This window comes from Phascolarctos cinereus, unplaced genomic scaffold (genome assembly GCF_003287225.1).
Source record: "Phascolarctos cinereus isolate Bilbo 61053 unplaced genomic scaffold, phaCin_HiC Scaffold_2;HRSCAF=192, whole genome shotgun sequence".
NCBI lineage: Eukaryota > Metazoa > Chordata > Mammalia > Diprotodontia > Phascolarctidae > Phascolarctos > Phascolarctos cinereus.
Window position 1 is genome coordinate 163,177,442 of NW_027555625.1, and position 20,990 is coordinate 163,198,431.

Consider the following 20,990-nt stretch of genomic DNA (forward strand, 5'->3'; position numbering starts at 1 on the left):
CTGAGAGGGCCACATGTGACCTCAAGGCTGCAGATTCCCCACCCCTGCAAAGTCATTCAGCTTCTCTGGGCCCATCACTTGTGAAATCAAGGGGCCTGATTGATTACTTACAAGCTAGAAGATTCATAAGGCACAGCATGGTAGAATTGGAAGTGACCTCACATCATTTCTTCCAATCCATCCCTGGACAAAATTTCGTGGCTCTTCTGGGTGGTATAAGAACAATGAGTCTGTAGTCAAAGAATCTTGTGCAACCTTAAGCAAGTCACTTAAATTTTCTGGGCCTTGCTGTTTAAATTGAGGGTTTGGGTGATGAGCTCTAAGCTCCTTTCCGGGGGCAAATTCTGCAGTCTTGAAATGGAACTGAAAGAACTATCAAAATATTATTGTGTTTATACAACAAACATATAGGCATTAGAACCTTTCAACTTTATAACAAGAATCTAAAAGCAAAGGTGGAGGGGTAACTGTAACCTATTAAGCAACATTTAGAGACATCAAGACATTAGGGAAGATGTCTCACAAAAATATTACTTTGTTCCATTCATAAAAAGTCAGTTATCCAGAGAAGACATGAAATTTCACTTTATAGCCCACAAATAACTACAATTATGTTGTCTCTCTCTCTCTTATCACTGAAAGGCCCAATTTAGCTATAGACTACACGATTCTTTTTTATTCTCCTCTTAGACTAAGATGAACTTTAGGGCTGTTTAAGGAGTTAAATAAGTTGACTTGATTTTCCGAACCATTGGCTGCTGTGGCTAAGAGCTTTCTAACTGAAGTACAGAAAAGGATAGGTGGTTCCTCTCAGACCCTTCTGTCAGAGAGCCAAGCTGTACTCCTATTGTCAAAGACTGCAGTATCATTTACTTTTAGAAATGATCATCGTACTTTGAACGGGATGGTAATATAAACTTCATTAAAAAAAAACGCATAATAGCCACAAGGATTTAAAAGAACTTTTAAGTTGTTGTGGTAATATTCATTTTAACCAAAGATCCATCTACATTGTCTTGTATTTATGGACACATTTCTTTCACTTTTCTAGTGCTTCCCTCACAGGGTTGTTATGTTATGAAGGTCAAATGAAATTATACTTTTAAAGCACTTTATACTCCTTAAAATGCTATTAAAATGTCAGTTGCTAATATTATTATTATTCACTCAGCATAGTAGATTTAGGATTTAGAACTAGAAGTTACCTTAGCCATCATTTAGTTTATTTTATTTCAGAGAAAATGGAGGCCCCAATAGACAATGTAACTTGCCTAAAGTCATATAAGTAATTAATAGCAGAGCTCAGGTACCGAGGACATCAGACTTTCAGATTCAATGCTGTTTCCTCTGTGCCACATATGGATGGATGGATGGATGGATGGATGACAGATGGATGAGCAGGCATTTATAAAGCATTTACTATGAGTCAATAACTGTGTTAAATACAAGAGATATAAAACAAGAGCTATAGTCCCTATTGTCAAAGAGTTAACCAAAATAGAGGAAAATCTATACATAAAGGGGAACGAGAATTGGAAAGGGAAAGATGAAGATAAAGCCATGTCACTGTGGTTTGGAATGGCCAGGAAGTAGTATGATGACCTAGTTCTAGACAAGAGAAGGTACAAGATCTCTAACAAAGGTCACCATATCTAAAATTAAACTCATTAATTTTCTTGCTGAACCTTCTCCCCTTCCAAATGTCCCTATTACTATCAAGGGCACCTCCATCTTTCCAGTCCCTCAGACTCCCAACCTAGGAGTTATCCTGGATTCTCTCCCCATATCCAAGCTGTTGCCAAGACTTGTCAATTTCTCCTGTGTACCACCTCTTGAATGTACCCCATTCTCTCCTCTGATACTGCCACCATCCTGGCGAAGGCCCTCATCATCTCATATCTGGACTTCGTGATAGCCTGCTGGTGATTCGCTTGCCTCAAGTCTATCCCCACTCTATTCAGTCACCAAAGTTATTTTCCTAAATTACAGGCCTGATTATGTCACTGTCCTATTCAAAACTGCAGTGTCTCCCTATCACTTCCACAATCAAATAGATTAACCTTTGTTTGATGTTCAATGTGCTTTACAACTTAGAATCACCCAAAACTTTTCATTCTTCTTACACCCTCACCCCCAAATATACCCTTTGACCCAGTGACACTGACCTCCTTGATGTTCCATAAACAAGACACTATATCTCTTGACTCCAGGAATTTTCTTTGACTTCCCTTCATATCTACAATGGCCTTCCTCCTCATCTCTACTTCCTGGCTTCTCTGGCTTCATTTAAGTCTCAATTAAAATTTAATATTCTATAGGAAGCCTTTCCCAGTCTCTCTTAATTCTAGTGCCTTCTCTCCATTGTTTATTTGCTATTTATCTGACGAGTAGCTTGTTTGTACATATTGGTTTGCTTTTTATCTCCCCCCGTGAGCTCTTTGCCTGCAGTGGTATTTTTTGTCTTTGTAAGCCACAGTTCTCAGCATAGCACCTGGCACATAATAGGTACTTAATAACTGCCTACTGACTAATTGACTGACTGATTGAATGACTGACTAACCTAGCAGAGCCTAAGGTCTCAGAAACAGCGTCCTCAAAGACTGTATATGAATAGTCAAGTCAACAAATATTTACTAAGGTCTTGCTTGGAGCCAGACACTATGCTAAGGGCTGGGGATACAAAGAAAGGCAAAAACAGCCCTCAAAGACCTCAGAATCTAATGGGGAGACTGCACTACAAACATGTACAAACAAGATAAATAAAGGATAACTTAGAGATAATTTCAGAGGGAAAGCACTAGCATTAAAGGCGCCAGGAGAGGCTTATTGAATAAAATTGGATTTTAGCAAAGACTTGAAGGAAGCTAGGGAAACCAGTAGTCAAAGATGAAGAGGGAGAGAATTTTAGGCATGGGGGACAGCCAGCGCAAATGCAAAATCAGGAGACAGAGCATCTTGTCCAAGAAACAGCAAGAAGCCCACTGTCACTGGATCATAGTAATTGGAGAGGAGTAAAATGCAAAAAAGTGTGGAAATGTCAGAAAGGGGACAGGCTACGAAGGCCCAAAGGGAAAAAAAAAGTTGTATTTGATCCTGAAAATAATAGGGAATCAGTTGAATTTATTGAATGAGGGAGAGGGGAAAAGAGTGACATGGTCAGATCTGGGCTTTGTGAAAGTCACTCTAAGTGGAAGATGGATTGGAATGAGGAGAGACCTGAGGAATGTTGAACCAGCAGGCTAACACAACATTCCAGGTGTAAGGTGATGAAAACCTGCAACAGGGTGATGGAAGTGTCAGAGAAAGGGGTATATGTGAGATATGTTACAAAGGCTCAAATCAGCAGCTCTTGGCAACAGATTAGGTATGAGGAATGAGAGAGTAAGCAGTTAGAAATGACATCTAGGATTAGACAGATGTGGGACTGGGAAGATAGAGGCATGCTTGACAGTGAACACAGAAGTCTGGAAGGAGGAATGATTAGAGGAGGAAAAATTATGAGTTCAAAAGCATATTTTAGATGCACTCAGAGTATTTGATATTTAAAGAGATCATTTTATGAATATTTTTAAAGACAATGGACCTTTCCTTCCCCCATTTTGCTTTTGCATAAATCCTGTTTCTTATATATCCTCTTGGCTTAAAGCAAAGTTACAGCTGGATTATCTGTGCCTTGTCCTACACACTTTTGAAAGTGACTCTAAGTGGAAAATAGGGAAAACTATGCATAGTCTTTTCAAATTCATGTTTTAGACGAACCCACTGAAGACGAAATTTTTGAATTCTTAACTGTAGTTAACTGTGCCATTCTTTAAAAGAATTGGAATTTTTACAGACTTAATATAACTCTTTTGGCATGGCCTGTAAGTCTAGCCAGAAGCAAATAAATTGTTATTTATGTGAAAAAAAACTACGTCTGACAAAAAGAGATACTGTTATGTAGTTAAGAATTGTCAACTATTTTGCTTGCATGAATACAGTTTCAGCTTATTAAATGTGGAACACTTTAAGGACCTGGAAATGAACGCCCTAAAGTGAAACAATTAAGGATAAGGAAGTAATAAGAAAGTGAGTTTTGTTGTGCTGGTGACAAAAGCAAAGAGACTTTATTTAAGAGGACAGTAAGGGGAAATTTTGCTGAGCAGCAAGTCAAGAATCAAAAGCAATAAGTCAACTGGCTGTAGAGTGTCTACATTTCTAAGCTGGATCTAAATTCTCTTGGGTTTCAGTTGAGCCTGATCCAATCAGGAGATTCTTTAATTATAGGTTAGAGTATTTAAGTTGGAAAATAATTTAGGAATCATCCAACCAAGTGGTCCTCAAACTCTTTGCAGGGGGAAAGCTCTTTGCTTTAAACCAAATTTTGGCAGGTCTTTTGCAGGAAAATCTTTAATTGAGTGCTGAATGTGCCTGTCCCTATGGGTCTCAAATATTGGCACTGATCAAGAAGAGAGTCCATTGAATTGTAGAGTTCCTTAAACCTGTTTTTAAAAAGTGAACAATTCCTATATATGTAAAGCCCCTCTTATTTCTTCCAAACCTTGCCTTTTTATTTCATACTCTGCATAGAATCTGAAATGGGCTGTGCGCAAGTCATATTTACTTCAGGTTTTTTTTTTTCCTTCCCTTCATCAATCAAACTCTTCCATGGGACCAGAAGATAAGGATGTAGATAAATCTAGATGCGGCAGTTCATCCTAGGTTTACATGGATCTGTCAAGGAAAGGAAGCCAGTTTCCTCCCTTCTTAGACACTACTGTCCAAGAAGACTAAGATGAGATGAAAATATAGACATCCACATGCATCTTAGTAAATTCCTTTCCAGATTCTCTTTCCAGCTTTCTTAAAGAGCATGGGAAGAAATAAATATCTAGATAAATGGGAATGGAGAACAGTAAACAGAAAAGTCAGCGAAGGAGAGTGTACACCAGGGAAAAGGGTGAATGTGTAGAACCCTAAAGAAAACATGAGACTTTGGGAGAAACCAGAGAAGAAGTCCTAGTCCTGGTATTTGCTATCTGTGTGACCTTAGGCAGACTACTTAGTCTTTGGACTTTGGTTTCCCAAATGTAAAATAAGGAAGTTAAATTAGATGATCTCTAAATTTTTTTCCATGTCTACATCAATAATCCTGTGATTCTAAATGCCATCTTTAAATGATCTAAAATTAAGAAGACATTAGAGGTGAACTGGAAAACTGATTAAACAGGTTATTCATAGAATTATAGACTTAGGATTAGAAAGGCCCTTACTGGCCATCTAGCTAAACCTCATTATTTTATAGATGATGAAACCAAAGCCCAGAAAGGTTAAATAAGTTGTCCAAAGTGACATGGGACAAATGACAGAGCCAGATTTGGAATCCATACCCTGTTATTTTCACTGGTCACTGATGCCATTTTAATAATAATAATATCTAAGTGTTTATGCAAATATTATCTCATTCAATCCTTGTGACAACTCTGGGAAGTAGGTGCTATTATTACCCTTATTTTACAGATAAGGAAACTCAGGCAGACTGAGGTTAAGTGACTTGCCCACGGTCACACTGCTAGTAAGTCTGAGTTCAAATTTGAACTCAAGACTTCCTGAATCCAGGCCCATCAAAAAACTATTATTGACCACCCCTGGGTTCACATATGTCACTGTAATGAAATTAAAGCACTCATGAGTAGCCTATAAAGATTAATAATTGTTCCTTTTAATTCATATGGATTTTTACAAACATCAAAAATAAAATTTCCTCTGTTAAGCATTAAATCCTTCATAATCTGGCTCCAGCTTAGCTTTCCAAGCTTAATGCACATTCCTCTTCTTCACACATTCCATCCTCCAGCCAGACTATGTACTTAAAATTCCCTATTACATGACATTTGAGTCTTATCTCCTCTATCTCCTTTCTTCATTCTTTGCACAAGATATTCATTCCTTATGCCTAGAATGCATTCCCTATTCCCCTTTGCCTCACGAACCCCTAGTTCCCTTCAAGGTTCAGCTCCAGTGACACTGCATGACAGCCTCATCCTAAGATTCCAGTTGCTTGTGTGCTCCCCAATTGCTAGTGGCCTCCAGAAATGGTGTTGTCTTTATTTTCTATAATTTTTATTTTTTTTAATCTGTATTTTTATTCTTTATCTGTATTAGTGCCCTTTCTCCCCAACCCCGTTAGAATATAAGTTTGCTGAGGGCAGGGATTCTCTCTGGTTTTGTTGCTGTATCCCTGGCACTTAGCATAGTGCCTGGCACATAGTGGTTGGTAAATTAATGCTTGTTGCATGAATTAATAATGAACACAATATGAAAAGTGTTATCTGAGAGAATGAAAAAAATGTTTTGCTTCTCCAGCAGCAACAAAATCACTTTTGACATACTTTCTAACAAGAACTGAAAATATTTATTTAAGCTTGACCTTGAGATACTATTGTTTACAAGCAGAAAGGGCAAAAGGAAAGTCATTAAGTAATTGATCAGGGGACAAGAAATCACAGAAAAACTCTTAATATATTTTGCAGATGCAACTAAAAACCCAACACTGCTCTGGGTGTTTACAACAACTTTTTCTGAGAGTGCCTGTGCAAGTTCTTCCTCATTTCATAAAGTGAGGTAAGACTTTTCTACGTTATCCACCAAGATTTCCAAAGTAAGCAACCTAGAAATCGAACTAGACTGTCTATGTAAAATTCTGATGAAACAGTGTTGTTGTTTTATTGAAAGCTTTAAAAATACTTCTATGAGTAAACACATCTGTTCACTCACTCATTCATTCATTCAATGAGCAGCTCTGCATTCCTCCTATTGCACTTATGGCACCTGGCACCATGCTATTCACTAGGGATACAAAAACAAAAACTAAATAATCTTTGCCTTTAAGGAGTTCATATCTTTAATTTTTGAGGCACACAACACATACACAGACAAATAAATATAAAATGTATTCAAAGCAATCTTGGGGGTGAATGGTAATCAAATTATAGGATAGAGAGTCCTGTATGATGTAGCACTTGAGGTGAGTTTTGAAGGAAGGTAAGATTTCTATTGGGCAGAGGTGAGGAGGGAGGACATTCTAGGCATGGATAACAACCTCTACAAAAGTAAATAGGTGGGAGATGAAACACCATGTATAAAGAACAATAAGTAAGATATTTTAACTAGAACAGTGTGAAGGAGACATATATAAAATACACCTGGAAATGTTGGCTTAAATGACTTGCCCAGGGTCAGACACCTATTCAGTGTGTGGGGCCAGATTTTAACTCGGGTCTTTCTGACTTCAGGCCAAGCACTCTATCCACTATGCCACATAGCTGATGAGGATGAATTGAAAATTAGGGGATGAAAAGAGAGAATGATAAAAGAGGTGATCTACTGAAAGAAACCAGAGAGTATGGTGTCAGTTCTGTCAAATTCTGAAGGATTTTAAAAGCCAAACAGAGTGGTGTGTATTTAAGCTTAGCGTTCTCAGAGAACCAATGGTGTTTCTTCTGTAGGGAAGTAACATGGTCAGACTTCAACTTTAAGGATATAACTTTGGTAGCTGCCTGGAGTATGGAGTAAAGAGAGAAGACTGGAGAAGGGGGACCTATTATGAAACTGTTGCAATAATCCAAATGAAGTTGTAAGGGCCTGAACTAGGGTGCTGGCCCCTAAGTGGAGAGAAAGAGATGAGATAGATAAATGAGATAGGTTAAAAGCATTATTGACAAGATTCAGCCACTGGATCTGATGAGTTAAGGGAGAGTGACAAATGCATGATGTCAAACCTGAAAAGATGGTAGTGACTTCAACAGAAATAAGAGAATTAATAAAAAGAGGGAGGTTTTGTCAGGGAAAGTTATATTTTCAGTTTTAGACATGTTGAGTTTGTGATACCTTGGGGACACAGATGTTCAAAAGGCAATTGGTGATTTAGGAGAGGAGTTCACAAGACAGACTAGAGCTAGATATATAAGCCTGAAGGTTGCCTGCAATGAAATAATAGTTCAACCCATGGGGTTGATGAGATCAGAAAGAGAGAAAAGAGTAGGAAGAGGACACAGCCCAGTAGTACACACTCAGTCAAAGGTGATGGGACAAGGATACAACAAAAGAGGTTGGGAATGAGTGTCCAGGTAGGTAGAATGAGAGATAGGAGAGGGGACCAGGGAATAGACAGTATCTGAAAGGAGGGGATGGTCAGCAGTATCAAATTCTGTAGAGAAGACAGGAAAGATTAGGAATATGAAAATGATCTTGGATTTATCAATTAATAGATCATTGTTTACCCTGGAGGGAACAGTTTAAGTTAACTGATTAGGTCAAAATCTTAAATTTTCAGCCATCAAGGAGTAGGTATGAAATGAGAACTTTGAGGCAATAAATGTAAACAGCTTTTTCCAAGAATTTGGCTATAAAAGAAGTGTAGAATGATAAAATCAAGTGAATGTTGTTGTTTTTTTGTTTTCTTTTGTTTTCTTTTGTTTTAGGATGGGGTAGTTCTTTGCAAACTTTAACGCAGAAGAGAAAGTACCAAAGGAAATGAGAAGGAGGGAGTAAACAAGGATTTATTAAGCATCTACTATATGTCAGGTACTCTATTAAATAAATATATGTAATATATGTACACACACATATATCTTTACAAATATATATTTTCCAATTTTATAGTTGAGGAGACAGAGGGAGATAGAGGTTAAATGATTTGCTTAGGGTCATATAGCTATTTAGGGTCTGAGAACAAATCTGAACTCAGGTCTTTCTGACTCCAGGCCAAGCACTTTACCCACTCTGCCACATAGCTGATGAGGATGGACTGAAAATTACAGGGAGAGAGAGAATGATGGAAGGGATACTGTTGAAAGAGATCAAAGATATGGAGTCTAGGATACAAGTGGGGGGGATGGTGTTGGCAAAGAGAACCACTTCTTATTTGGAAACCAGAGCAAAAAAGGAGGGTTTCTGTGTGCAGGGTGGGGGTGACATTGAGGGGATTTGAAGTACAAAAGAGGAGAAATGGGAGTTTTCTACCAATGGTCTTAATTATTTTCAGGGGGATTTTAGTATAGTTCTTTTAGCAAGAAGGGAAAGGAAATATGCGGAGACAGTTTGGAACAGGAGAAAAGGTTTGGAACATATGTTATGGGCAGAGGAAGTAGTACAATGAGTCAATTTCAAGAAGATTAAAAGCACTGGTATGCATTATTGAAGGTCCAGTGGAGATTGTATAACATATGTTTGTAGTAGACCCAGTCAATAATGTATTATTTCCTCCAGAAAATGTCAGCAGCATTTGAGTGGAAACAGAGGATTATCATAGGGTCTCAGAGTGGTACCACTGGAAAACAGACTGCCACCCCATTCCCAGTACCAACAGTATTATTATATTTGATGGTCTGAAGCAAGTGCAGCACCTTTGATCGAAGCTATGTCACATTATCCAGGAGTACTAGTATTTGAGAAGTCACCCAGACCTAAAAGAGGTAGTAAAGTTTTGATCTGTGCTGCTTTTATAAATAGTTAATTCTCCAATAATTAATCCTGGAATTTGTTCAGACTGGACTGAGTAGAAAGGAAACTGACACCCTGGCCCTCAGCATCAACAATACAAGAAAGTCAAGTCTGAGTCTTGCTGACTTTTGGCTTGGTTCCCTACTTGTATCCTGCTGGTTGGCTCTCATTTCATTGCATAAGCTAAAATAGCCAGAGAACTTTTGCCTCCATACTGGAGACTATGAGTTTTTACAAGGAGGTAGCACCTCTCTCTTTGATTAGCCATTGTCATTTTTCTTGCCTAGTAGGCCCTCTTGGGTCATGAGAGCAAGAGATCACGACCATTATACTTCATCCATGCATGCTTAGTTGTTTTTTTTTTTTTTAATGTTATCTCCCCCCAATATCTGTGTTACTTATCCAGTTATCTTCAAGAAAGTAAGGGATTTGATGACAAACTACTAGCTGAAACTTCAGTTGTCTATGCATGAAAACATAAATATTATTTGAAGGTGATACAGTTGGGACAAATCTTGCTGCAAAACAATACACATAAAGAAATAAAGTTAGATTAATTCTAAGAAGACTGCCAAGCTATGTGTGTATGTGTATGTATTTTATATATATAATATGTATGTGTGTATATATATATATATATATATATATATATATATATAAAATTAGTACAGATCTATGATTTAATTACTGTAGGCAAGTTAAGATGAGGAAGGCACTTCTACTAAAACTCATGGGCAACTTTTTAGCAACTTAAAGTCTTAGAAAGTTTTCTAAGGCACTGAGAAATTAAATGACTTGATCATAATCATACAAATAGTACATGTTGGAGTTGAGATTGCCAGAAAAATAATGACTCTAATGAGTAGAAATATTGTGACCTGGATAAAAAACACTACTCTCAGAGAAGGAAGGAAATTTCACAGAGAAGAAGGGGAGGAAAGAAACATAATCACCTCATTTTGATTGGCTGCTTCAAAGGGAGTTGGCCTAGCAATTGGAAATATCAAGGAGGAAAGAAAAGAGAATAAAAGGGAAACAAAATCTCCCCAAACAAGGAATTGAGCAGCACACATCTTTTTCTGTTTTGCTCTGGTTCCCAAACACGGTACATAAGATAACTATGTTGGCAAGCTCAGATTTGTACAGCAATGACTGTCACACCTTTTAAAATCTGTCAGCATTTAAAATCTGACAGCAAGCATTTCTCTTGGCATCACCATTGGAAAATGCCCTCTTTTTCCCCTCCAAGTCATGTCTGTGATTTTGGACTGATGTAGTGATAAAAACATTTGCCAAAAATGTATATGATTAATAAAAACAGAACTTCTCCCTCTTTTTTTTTTTTTGCTAGTTAGAACTGAAGAGAGGGATTGAAATGCAAATGAGGGATTCAATTAGGAGACTGAAGTGTGGCAGCTTGGACAGAAAGAAAAGGGAGGCAGGGTGATTTGAAGGAAATATGTTCTGATCCTTATACATTGATAACAGAGAAATAATGAATAAATATATAAATTCCCACAGCTAGATTAGGCTACACATAAATTTTCCTTCAGATTTCCAGCCAACAAATCAGTGTCTCAAATTCCTTCTGTGCTTCAAACAAAACATATTACCTGGGAAGTTGAATTCAAGATTTTGTACAGACAAGATTATTTTTCCCACTTTCCCTTACTCTAGGGAGCCATGTTTCCTTCTGGACTTAATTTCTATTAACTATATCAGCTCTCATAAAATGGACTACAATTATTTTGCTTTTCACTTCTCAGTAAAAATTCCATTGGCATGTATCATGTCTGGCCTTCTGGTTAAATGTATTAACACACATATGTCCAAGGGCAGAAGGCATGTACCATATCTGAAATGTCCATTAGGGAAGTACAAATCTATCCATTTAAGATGACTGTAGAAGTGGATTCAAACTTTTAATGGGTATCTGGTGATTTCTACACCTTTAGAAACCTCATCTGGATCTGTTTTCCCCAAAGTAACACAAGCTTTACTTTCATATTTTTATCCAAAGTCTCTTTTCATCCTGAATATTAGCAGGTGGTCTCACGAAGTACAGAACCATCATGGAAGCATCATGCTAGAGCAGCCATCCAAACATTGGCAGTTGGAATGGAGAAGTCTGGTTCTTGTTCATGCTGAACTTCAAAGGAGCTGCAGGCATAGCCGTAAAGCATCTCTTAAATCTAGAGGAGCCAAAGAGTGGATACTTTTCCATTAAGGCTCAAAAAAGCATATTGGGTTCTGGCTCCCAATATAGGGATGGAATATTTTGGCAGGATTGTCCTAAATACTGTTAAAGCACAGATAAAAGTGGGAAGAAATGGGCATGGATGATTCCTGTAACAGACATCTATTATACCGATTTGTATGTCATGTTCATGGGATGTTGGGTTATTAGAGGTAAATTTAGAAAGAAGTATTTCCATTCCATGTGATTGACTCATCATTGAAATTACCTTATCTTAGCATCTTTGCTGGAAAGGACCTTAAAGTTCTGTCCTATTATAGATGAAAAAACTAGTGGCCAAAGTGATTTGCCCAAGAGGACAGAAGGAAGAAGTGTTGGACCTGGGGTTCAAACCTAATACATCCAACTCAAAAGCCAGTGCTCTTTCCACCGCACTATAACAAATCTTCATCATGAGGTTCTTTGGGTTCTTCATCAACTAAAGCAGTAAGATTGATGGACTTGCTTTATATACTGCTTTAGCAGAAACAGTGCTGAAAAGCAAGGTTGCAAAGGGCATTGTTGTTGTTCAGTTGCTCAGTCATGTCCGACTCTTCATGATCTCATGGACTATAGCACACCAGGCCTTTTATCCTCCACTATCTCTCAAAGTCTGTCCAAGCTCATGCTCGTTGTTTCCATGATGCTATCTATCCATTTCATCCTCTGCTATCCCCTTTTCCTTTTTCCTTCTATCTTTCCCAACATCAAGATCTTTTCCAACAAGTCCTGTCTTCTCATTATACAAAAGGCAGAATCAGTGTTAAAAGAAAGGATAGCTACCTGAGAAATTATCAGTAGATTAGACAGACCTTATTAGTGGCAGAAACAGAACAAATTAATCTGGATTTCTGGCCTAGATTTCAGAATCAACCAATCAATCAAATAAATCTTTAGCAGTTTTGATCTGGCAGCAACCTATACTAACAAGGATACTATTATTGTGTACAGGAAGCTTGACTTAGCACTGAGGATATAGAGTCCTTACCCTCAAAGGGCTTATAATCTGACTGGGGAAATGCAGAAAGAAATACAATAATGGAAATTATCATACGTTAAGTGCTAAAATGAACAGTACCAGAAGTTTTTCAGAATTTCATAAGAGTCAGCAGAGATCTGGGATGGTTTCCTGCCTCCTAGCAATGTAAAGAGAATATCCATCAACTTAGGGAATAGTTTAAGAAACTGTAAAATATGAATATGATGGAATGTTATCATATTATAAACATTTATGAAAATGATGTTATAGAATCCTGGAAAGTATGATTTGATACAGAGTGAAGTAAGCAGAGCAAGAAAATTAATCTATATGATGACCATATTATAAATGCATACTAAAAGCCTGAAGAACTTTGATCAAATCGGTGACCCACTGTGTCTCCCCAGGATCAATGAAGGATGAAGCATGATCCCCTCCTCCTTACAGAGAGGTAATGGACTCAGAGTTCAGCAAGAGAGACATGTTTTTTTGGATAAAGTCACTGTGTAGATTTGTTTTGCTTGACTATGCTTATTTGTTAAAAGACTTTATTTTCTTCGTTTTTAATAAGGGTAGGTAGTAATAGTGACAGCAAAAAGAAAGGGCATGGACACATTTTTTAACAAAAAAGAAGGAAATATCGGAGGAAACACAGACAATTTTGAAAATAATGTGAAATTTGTAATATGCTTTTAGAAAAAGCATAGCAGCATGAAATAGAGAACTGTGGTTTCATATACAATCCTCTTTTTTGTGTTCTGTATATATATATATATATATATATATATATATATATATATATATATATATATATATACACACACACACATGTGTATATATATATATATATGTGGAAATGATATCATTTTTTAGTGTTTAAGTTCATAATAAAATATATATTTTAAATCTTCCCACCCACATTTATTAGTATATGGAAACACAGGCACATAACCTCTCAAAGCCTCAGTTTTTGTTTTTTTTCATCTGTAAAATGAAATGTATTTAGTATCAATTTTTACAGATTTGTTGTCAGGAACAAATGAGATGATGCATATAAATGATTTGTCAAGCATAAATATTTTATAAATATTTTAATTAGCAGTTATAAGAGTAGTATGCTATAATGGAAAGAGAAATGGGCTTTAAATTAGGACATATCAGGGTTCAAATCCTGATTCTTAAAGGTGTCATCCTAAGCGTTCAATTATCTTACCTGAGAAAATTTCTCATCTGCAAAATGAGAAAAATAATACATGCATTGTTTACCTCACAGAGTTCCTTTAAGGAAAGCATTTGCAACTGATGATATAGTATCCATGTCAGTAACTTCCTCACTTTTTAAATAGGGGACTAATGAAAGAGGTATGGTAGTATGATGACACTGACAGAGACAATCCCAGATGAAAAAGATGAGGAGAAAGTAGAGTTAGGGAGACAAGTTAGAGATTACTGTAATAATCTAAGCATGATGTAATAAAGGCCTGGATTAAGGCATTAACAGAGGGGAAAAAAGAATAAAGGTAAATGCAAAAGATTCTTTGAGGGGAAATACTGAGGGCATAAATTCTGTTTTATAAATCTGATCTTTTTCATCCACACAGTTTCCAAAAGGCTTTGCAGATTTAAAACTACTAAAAGGTATTATTTAGAAAACACTGGCTACCCCAGGGCCAAATTCTTCAGCTGTATAATGATGTATAGAAATACCCATGGAAGTGTAGGAAATAAACAATATAAAAAGACTAATTACCCAAAGAAATTACAATTCGGGACCAAAAATGAGGCAAAACATTAGCTCCCTTCACATACTGGGGGATTTGTTGTAATTAGAATATAGAGTTATGATTTAAAGTATTTGGACATGGGTAGGAAAAAGTTTTATAGACTGGGTAGACTGATGCAGATTTTATAAAGAAGATGTAATTAATTTTCATTTTGCATAGAGAAAAGTCAGGTCACTGGACTAAAGTCACTTTCCCGAGACCATGAAGTCAGTATATCATGTCTACTGAACACACTGAAACTACTTTAAGTCAGGTATATGCTCTGGGATACATACTAGATATTGAGAAAGCAGATATTAAAGGATTCAGAGAAATGATAGGTAGGAATTCTTGATGATAGAGATAGATAGATAGATAGATAGATAGATAGATAGATAGATAGATAGATAGATAGATGATAGAGGCAGATCATTTTTGAAGGACTTCTTATGTTCCAGACATTGTACTAAGCACTAAAAATACATAGTGGACAAAAAAAGAGCTTGAGTTTATCCTCAAGGATTTCTTCTAATGGAAGAACATAGTACATAAAAAGGAGGGGAATGGGAGAAGAATTGTAATCCTGTAGAGACAAGGTAGAAAAGTCTGGAAAGTCAGGAGCAGAGAAAGAGATAAGTGAGCATGGAAGACCTGGACACTTCCTGAAATGGTAGTCCTGGAAAGGAACTCACCAATTAGAGGAGGTGACCACAGAGGTAGAAGCATATTGATGGTGAGAAAGCTGTTGGCATAGCAGTTGAAAAGTCTGGAGGGTTAGGAGCTCAGGATAAGAAGTGGGAAAGAAATGAGTATAGCTGGTCTGGTACTTCATGAAATTGTGTTCCTGGGCAAGAACTTAGCACTCAATGAGAGAATGAGTGTGTGTGTGTGTGTGTGTGTGTGTGTGTGTGTGTATTTACAGTAAGGCCAGGAGGAATGGGATGCTCTAGAGAATGAAATTCTAATGACTCAAAAGAAACAGTTGGAATGAGGAAGAAAAGAGAGAATGATCTAAAGAGACAAATGTGGATACAAAAGGAACTCATAGACAAAATTAGATTTTTAAAAGACACATAAAGAATAAAAAAGGGGCAGCTAGGTGGTGCAGTGGATAGAGCTCAGGGACTGGAGTCAAAAAGACGAGTTAAAATACAGCCTCAGATACCTACTAACTGTGTGACTCTAGGCAAGTCACTTAATCCTCTTTGCCTCAGTTTCCTCATCTGTAGAATGAGCCAGAGAAGGAAGTAGAGAACCACTCCAGTATCTTTGCCAAGAAAATTCCAAATGGGGTCATGAAGAGTCAGACATGACTGAAACATTTGAACAACAACAAAGTACAAATAAGATGAAAACAGGAGCAGGTAATCAATTGTTAATTTAAAGGCATGGCACCATTCAGTACAAATAGTATTAGGAGAGCTGTATAATGAGTTGAGAAAAGAAGTGAATTCTTTGGTCAATAAAAATGATTGCAGGTTTTTTGTTTTGTCTTGATTTTTCATTGGTATCAAGGAAAAAGGGACCAAAGAAGAGATAAGTCTACTGTAGGGGAATGTGAAATCATGAAAATGGGTACCATTTTGTTTCTGTTATTTCTGTCAAGAAGAGTAAACTTTGGAATAAAAAGATATAATAAAAACAGCTAACAGGAAGTTGAAACCTCTGTATTTTTCCTGTTCAGATAAAATCTAGAATATTGTGGGGCATTGTGAGGCTAGATGGCTCAGTGGATAGAGCACCTGCCCTAGATTCAGAAGAACCTGAGTTCAAATCTGGCCTCAGACACATAACACTTATAACATTTACTAGCTGTGTGACTCTGGGCAACTCACTTAACCCCATTGCCTAACCAAAAAAAAAAAATCTAGAATATTGCTTTCACATTCCATATGTGAACAAAAAAAATAAATAAACTGGAAAGTATTTGGAGGTAGGCAACCAGGATTCAATTCAATTCAATAAACACTTATTAAGTACCTACTATGTTCCAGGCACAGTGCTAAGGGCTGGAGATAGAAATAAGAAAGAGAAAGACAGTCCCTGCCCTCAAGGAGTTTCTAACCTAATGGAAAAAGACAACATACGAAAGGAAGGTAGAGATTGGGGATGTGAGGGGACACCAGGAGGTATGACTTGTTCTGTGGAACTGAGACCAAGCAGAGGTGTAGATGGGAAGTGGAGTGATATGGAAAGTCCAGATTCTGCTCTCTAGAAAGGAAAGCTTTGGATGGAGTTTAGTGCTCTACCCCCAAGTTCTCCAACCAGAGGATGCTGAAGGACTTAAGGATTATATGTGAGGATCAGTAGAGGGAACTACCCTCAAGAATCAATCAAAAATTTATTAAGGAAAAACATTACAGGGATTCAATATTTGAATGACTGTTTTGTGGAAGAAGGAACTGATTTGCTCTTAGTCTTAGAGGACAAAACGAGTTAGCAATGGACTGAAGTTTGAAAGAGGCAAATTTAGGCTTGCCATGAGGGAAAACTTCCTAACAGTATCTATCTCAAAATGGAATGTGGTATCTTGTGAATTAGTAGGACACACACACACATGCACATGCACACGTGTGTATACATATGCACATACACAATAAACACATGTGTACATATATGCACATGCATATACACATACATATCATGTGTGTGTGTCCCTGTATATGTACTGGTAAATGTTTAGTATATTGTTTTCTGCAGGGAAAAAAAACCAACACTGTACACAAGACAGATGTTTAAGATCAATCTGCATTATTAACATTTTTCCATCACTTTTTTAACTTTGGACGATCAACAAAATGAGAAAGTCTAGCATCTGCTGATTTCCAAGATTTAAATACTCACACTGGATATTGATCAATCAGTTCTCTGCAGTCAGTGGGGAGCTGGCTCCAGCACACCCCAATCCTTCCTCACTAGAGGTCTTCAGCAAAAGTCTGGTTGACCACTTGTCAAGAAGGTAGTTTGACATAGTGGAAAAAGGTGCTGGACTTGCAGGCAGGGAGGCCTGGTTCAAATCTGACCTCTGCCACTTAATAGCAAGCTATGTGAACTGACCACAGGCAAGTCACTGCAACCTCCAAAAGCTTCAGCTTCCTCATTTATGAAATTAGCAAAATAAAACTTGCAGTACTTATTTTGCAAGGTTTTTATAAGGCACAAATGAAAAAATACATGGAAAGCATTTTGAGAACCTTAAAAGCTATACATTTGAGAGAATTCTTTTTCAGCTAGAGTTTGGATGATACATCCCAAGCCCCTTCCTATCATCAGTAGTCTTCACAGTAGACTATGCTTTTTGAGGCTCCGCAGAGGTAGTGAAAGTTTTGGTTACAATAACTATGGCTCAATAACACCAAAAACTGCAGAATGGCTTGGCATTGTGATCACTTGTTCACCTTCCTAAATGCAGGTCATCTAATTCTGTCTCTGATTCCCTGTTCCACTGCCCTATCCATTTAACATTACCTCCCTTTTACTAGTTGTCATCAGACTTACAAAGTCAAATTCTCCTGATGTGATTATATTCCTAAACTAGAAACCTTAAAATATATGTTACATTGATAAGAAGGTATTTTTTAGGAATTTCTATTTGACTTCCTAATGCTCATTGGGTTCTTTTTATCTAAAGGCAGTTAGGTATCACAATCACAAAGCATTGGATTTAGAATCAGGAAAACCTGAGTTCAAATCTGATCTGGAACATTTACTAGCTGTGTGACCCTGGGCAAGTCATTTAACCTCTATATGTCTTGGATTCCTCATATATAGAATAGGGATAATAACAGCACCTATCTCCCAGGGTAGCTGTTTTGAGGATCAATGAGAATATTTGTAAAGCAGTTCTGAAAACTTAAAGCATGATAAAAATCCTAGCTATTATCTTTTTTTCTGATTCTCTGTCAGCCTCAATTAATCTTTTCTTTCTTTCTCTTGCTCTGCAACTTATTTCCCTGGTTTTCTATTTTATTACTTTAGGCTTAGTCTATGTCAAGCTCTTTACATATAATATTTTGCTTTTCAGGGGTAATAAGGTAAAAATCTGAAAATATTAACAGGCACAAAACAAACCCACCCCTCTTCCTAACTTCCCTATTTATACAGAAGATATGAGCATCCATCCAGTCCTCTAGGTTCTCAACGTAAGAGTTATTCTTGAATTTTCACTCTCCCTCACCCCATATGGCCAATCAGTTGATAAGTCTCATCAGTTCTACCTGAACATCTCTTATATCCATCCTTTTCTCTCCCCTCATATGATCAACATCACAATTCATCATCTCACCAACTCTCTTCTAGATCACTGAAGTGTTCTCATAATTGATCTTCCTGTCTCAACTCTTTCTCCTGGCCAAGTCATCCCAAACAAAATTAGCAAAGTGCTCTCCTTAAAGCATAAGTTTGACCAGGTCATTCCTGGTCAAGGGCAATGGATCCCTATTGCTTCTAGAACCAAATAGACAGTCCTTTGCTGGCAGTTAGAGCTCTTCACAACTTGGCTATAGTTTACCTTTCTAGTTCATTATACATCACTCTTCTTTATGTATTTTTCAGTCCTCTATTCCTCACAGAGGTACCCTATCTCTTCTGTCTGTGTCTTATACCAACTGACCCTCCTACCTAAAATGGATTTCCTCTTCTTCACCTCTTAGATTCTCAAGCTTTCTTTAAAGCTTAGGTGAAGTGTTGTTGTTGTTCAGTCATATTTGATTCTTGGTGACCCCAGACAGTACAATACATACATGGGGTTTTCTTGGCATTTTGGTAGCTTGCTTCCTTCTTCGGAGGATTGAGCCAAACAGAAGTTAAATGACTTGCCCAAGGCCACACAGCTAGTAAATGTCTGAGGCTAGATTTAAATTCAGGTCTTAATGACTCTAGGCCCAGCACTCTATCCACTGAACCATCTAGCTGCTTCATCAGCTCACCTAACAACTCCTAAATCAGTTCTTTCCTATTGCCCCCATTTGCTAATATCTGTTCCAGTGAAATTACTTTGCATTTACTTTGCCTGATAAGACCATTATGTATCTGGGTTCACCCTTGCCCTGGGCTGGACTAATTTTTACCTGAAAGTCAATAAAGCTTTTATTATGGAATTTGATTGATTCTGGCTGCTAAGGTTCAAATTGCACATCCCTTGAAGCAACTTCCTGATAGCCTCTGGTGGTATTAATTTAGCTTCTTGGTCACCTAAGAAGAAATACCAGCCACATAGTGTCAGACAGGTTAGCTTCTGTCTAAGCAAATCTCCTTTTGTTAACTGATGAGTGATTTACAAATACCTGATTTTGTTAAAATATCAGATCAACTAAAAAGGGACTGGTCTGAGGTCAGGCTCACCCTTCACACTTTGTATACATGCTGCATATATTTGTATTTATACATGTCTTCCCTGATAGAAAGTACCTTTAGGATAGGGATCCCTAGTATCTAGCACAATGCATGGGAAAAAGTAGGTGCTTTAATAAATATCCTTAATTGTTGTGAATTAATGTTCTTCTTTGCATTGACATAATGAGACAACACTTTCTAGCAATAAATCTGAGTCCAAAAACACTCTGAAAAAAGAACAAAATTTCCGTTCCATCTCTGCCCGGAGAACCTAAGCCTGCTGTTCTAGGGAAGATAAAGCTGAATTCTTATCCAGTTTAATTATCTAAATTTAGCTTGTCTGTCACAGAAACAATTACAGAAACATCATGTTTTGTATAAGCAATAATGTCATCCACCATAAGATAATAGTTACTGTAGGATGGAAACTTTAGCCACAATTGTATAGTAGCTAGAGTTTGGCCTCCCTCAGAATGGGGTCTGACTTTTTTGGGACTGGAGGTAAAGAGAGAGAAAAAGAAAGATACAAGAGAGAAATATCAGCACCTTACACTGGAAAAAAGTTTGTTTCAGCTGTAACTGGCTTTCTCTCCTAATTCCATTCAAGTCTATATTTTCAATTTGTTTCTCTCTGGGACTATCAAAAACACAGTACCAGATCAAATAAAGAAAACCTATTAAATTGGACAGCAAGCAAGATATGGACTGATTTCAACTTTGACTTCTAATAAGCTCAAAGTATTTTTCTAGACTCATACATATTTTATTCTTCCCTGAAGAGTTTCCATGTGTAAAGTCAAAGGGGTCACGAACCATTTCTCTTAAAACCAAAAATTCAAAAGCTGTTTTTTTCCCCTTCATAGAACTCAAGACATCTGAATTTGCCTTAAAAATCAACAAACATTATTATTAATGGTCTGAGAGAAAGCAAAGAAAAATATAACATAGGTGGATGAATGTTTAGAGAATTTTAAGTAAGTGAAAACAAGTGATTGTAGCAACATTTTCCTTCCAACTGTAAATGAAGTAGTTGGTATTCAAAACAATCCATCAGCTGCAAGATAAAAATATTTTTTTTTGCTTATTAAAGTCTCATGGAGCCATTAACAATTCTTTGTATGTTGCTTTTATAAACTGACGTATAGATACTTGCATGTATGTTCCATATGCATATGCCTGTTTATGTGTATATAAA

General features: G+C 37.1%; 1 protein-coding gene across 6 annotated transcripts in view; it reads right to left on the minus strand.

Annotated features, from left to right (window-relative positions):
* Positions 1-20,990, minus strand: part of MACROD2 (mono-ADP ribosylhydrolase 2) — a 2,138,630-nt gene that overhangs the window by 738,367 nt on the left and 1,379,273 nt on the right. The window lies entirely within an intron of this gene.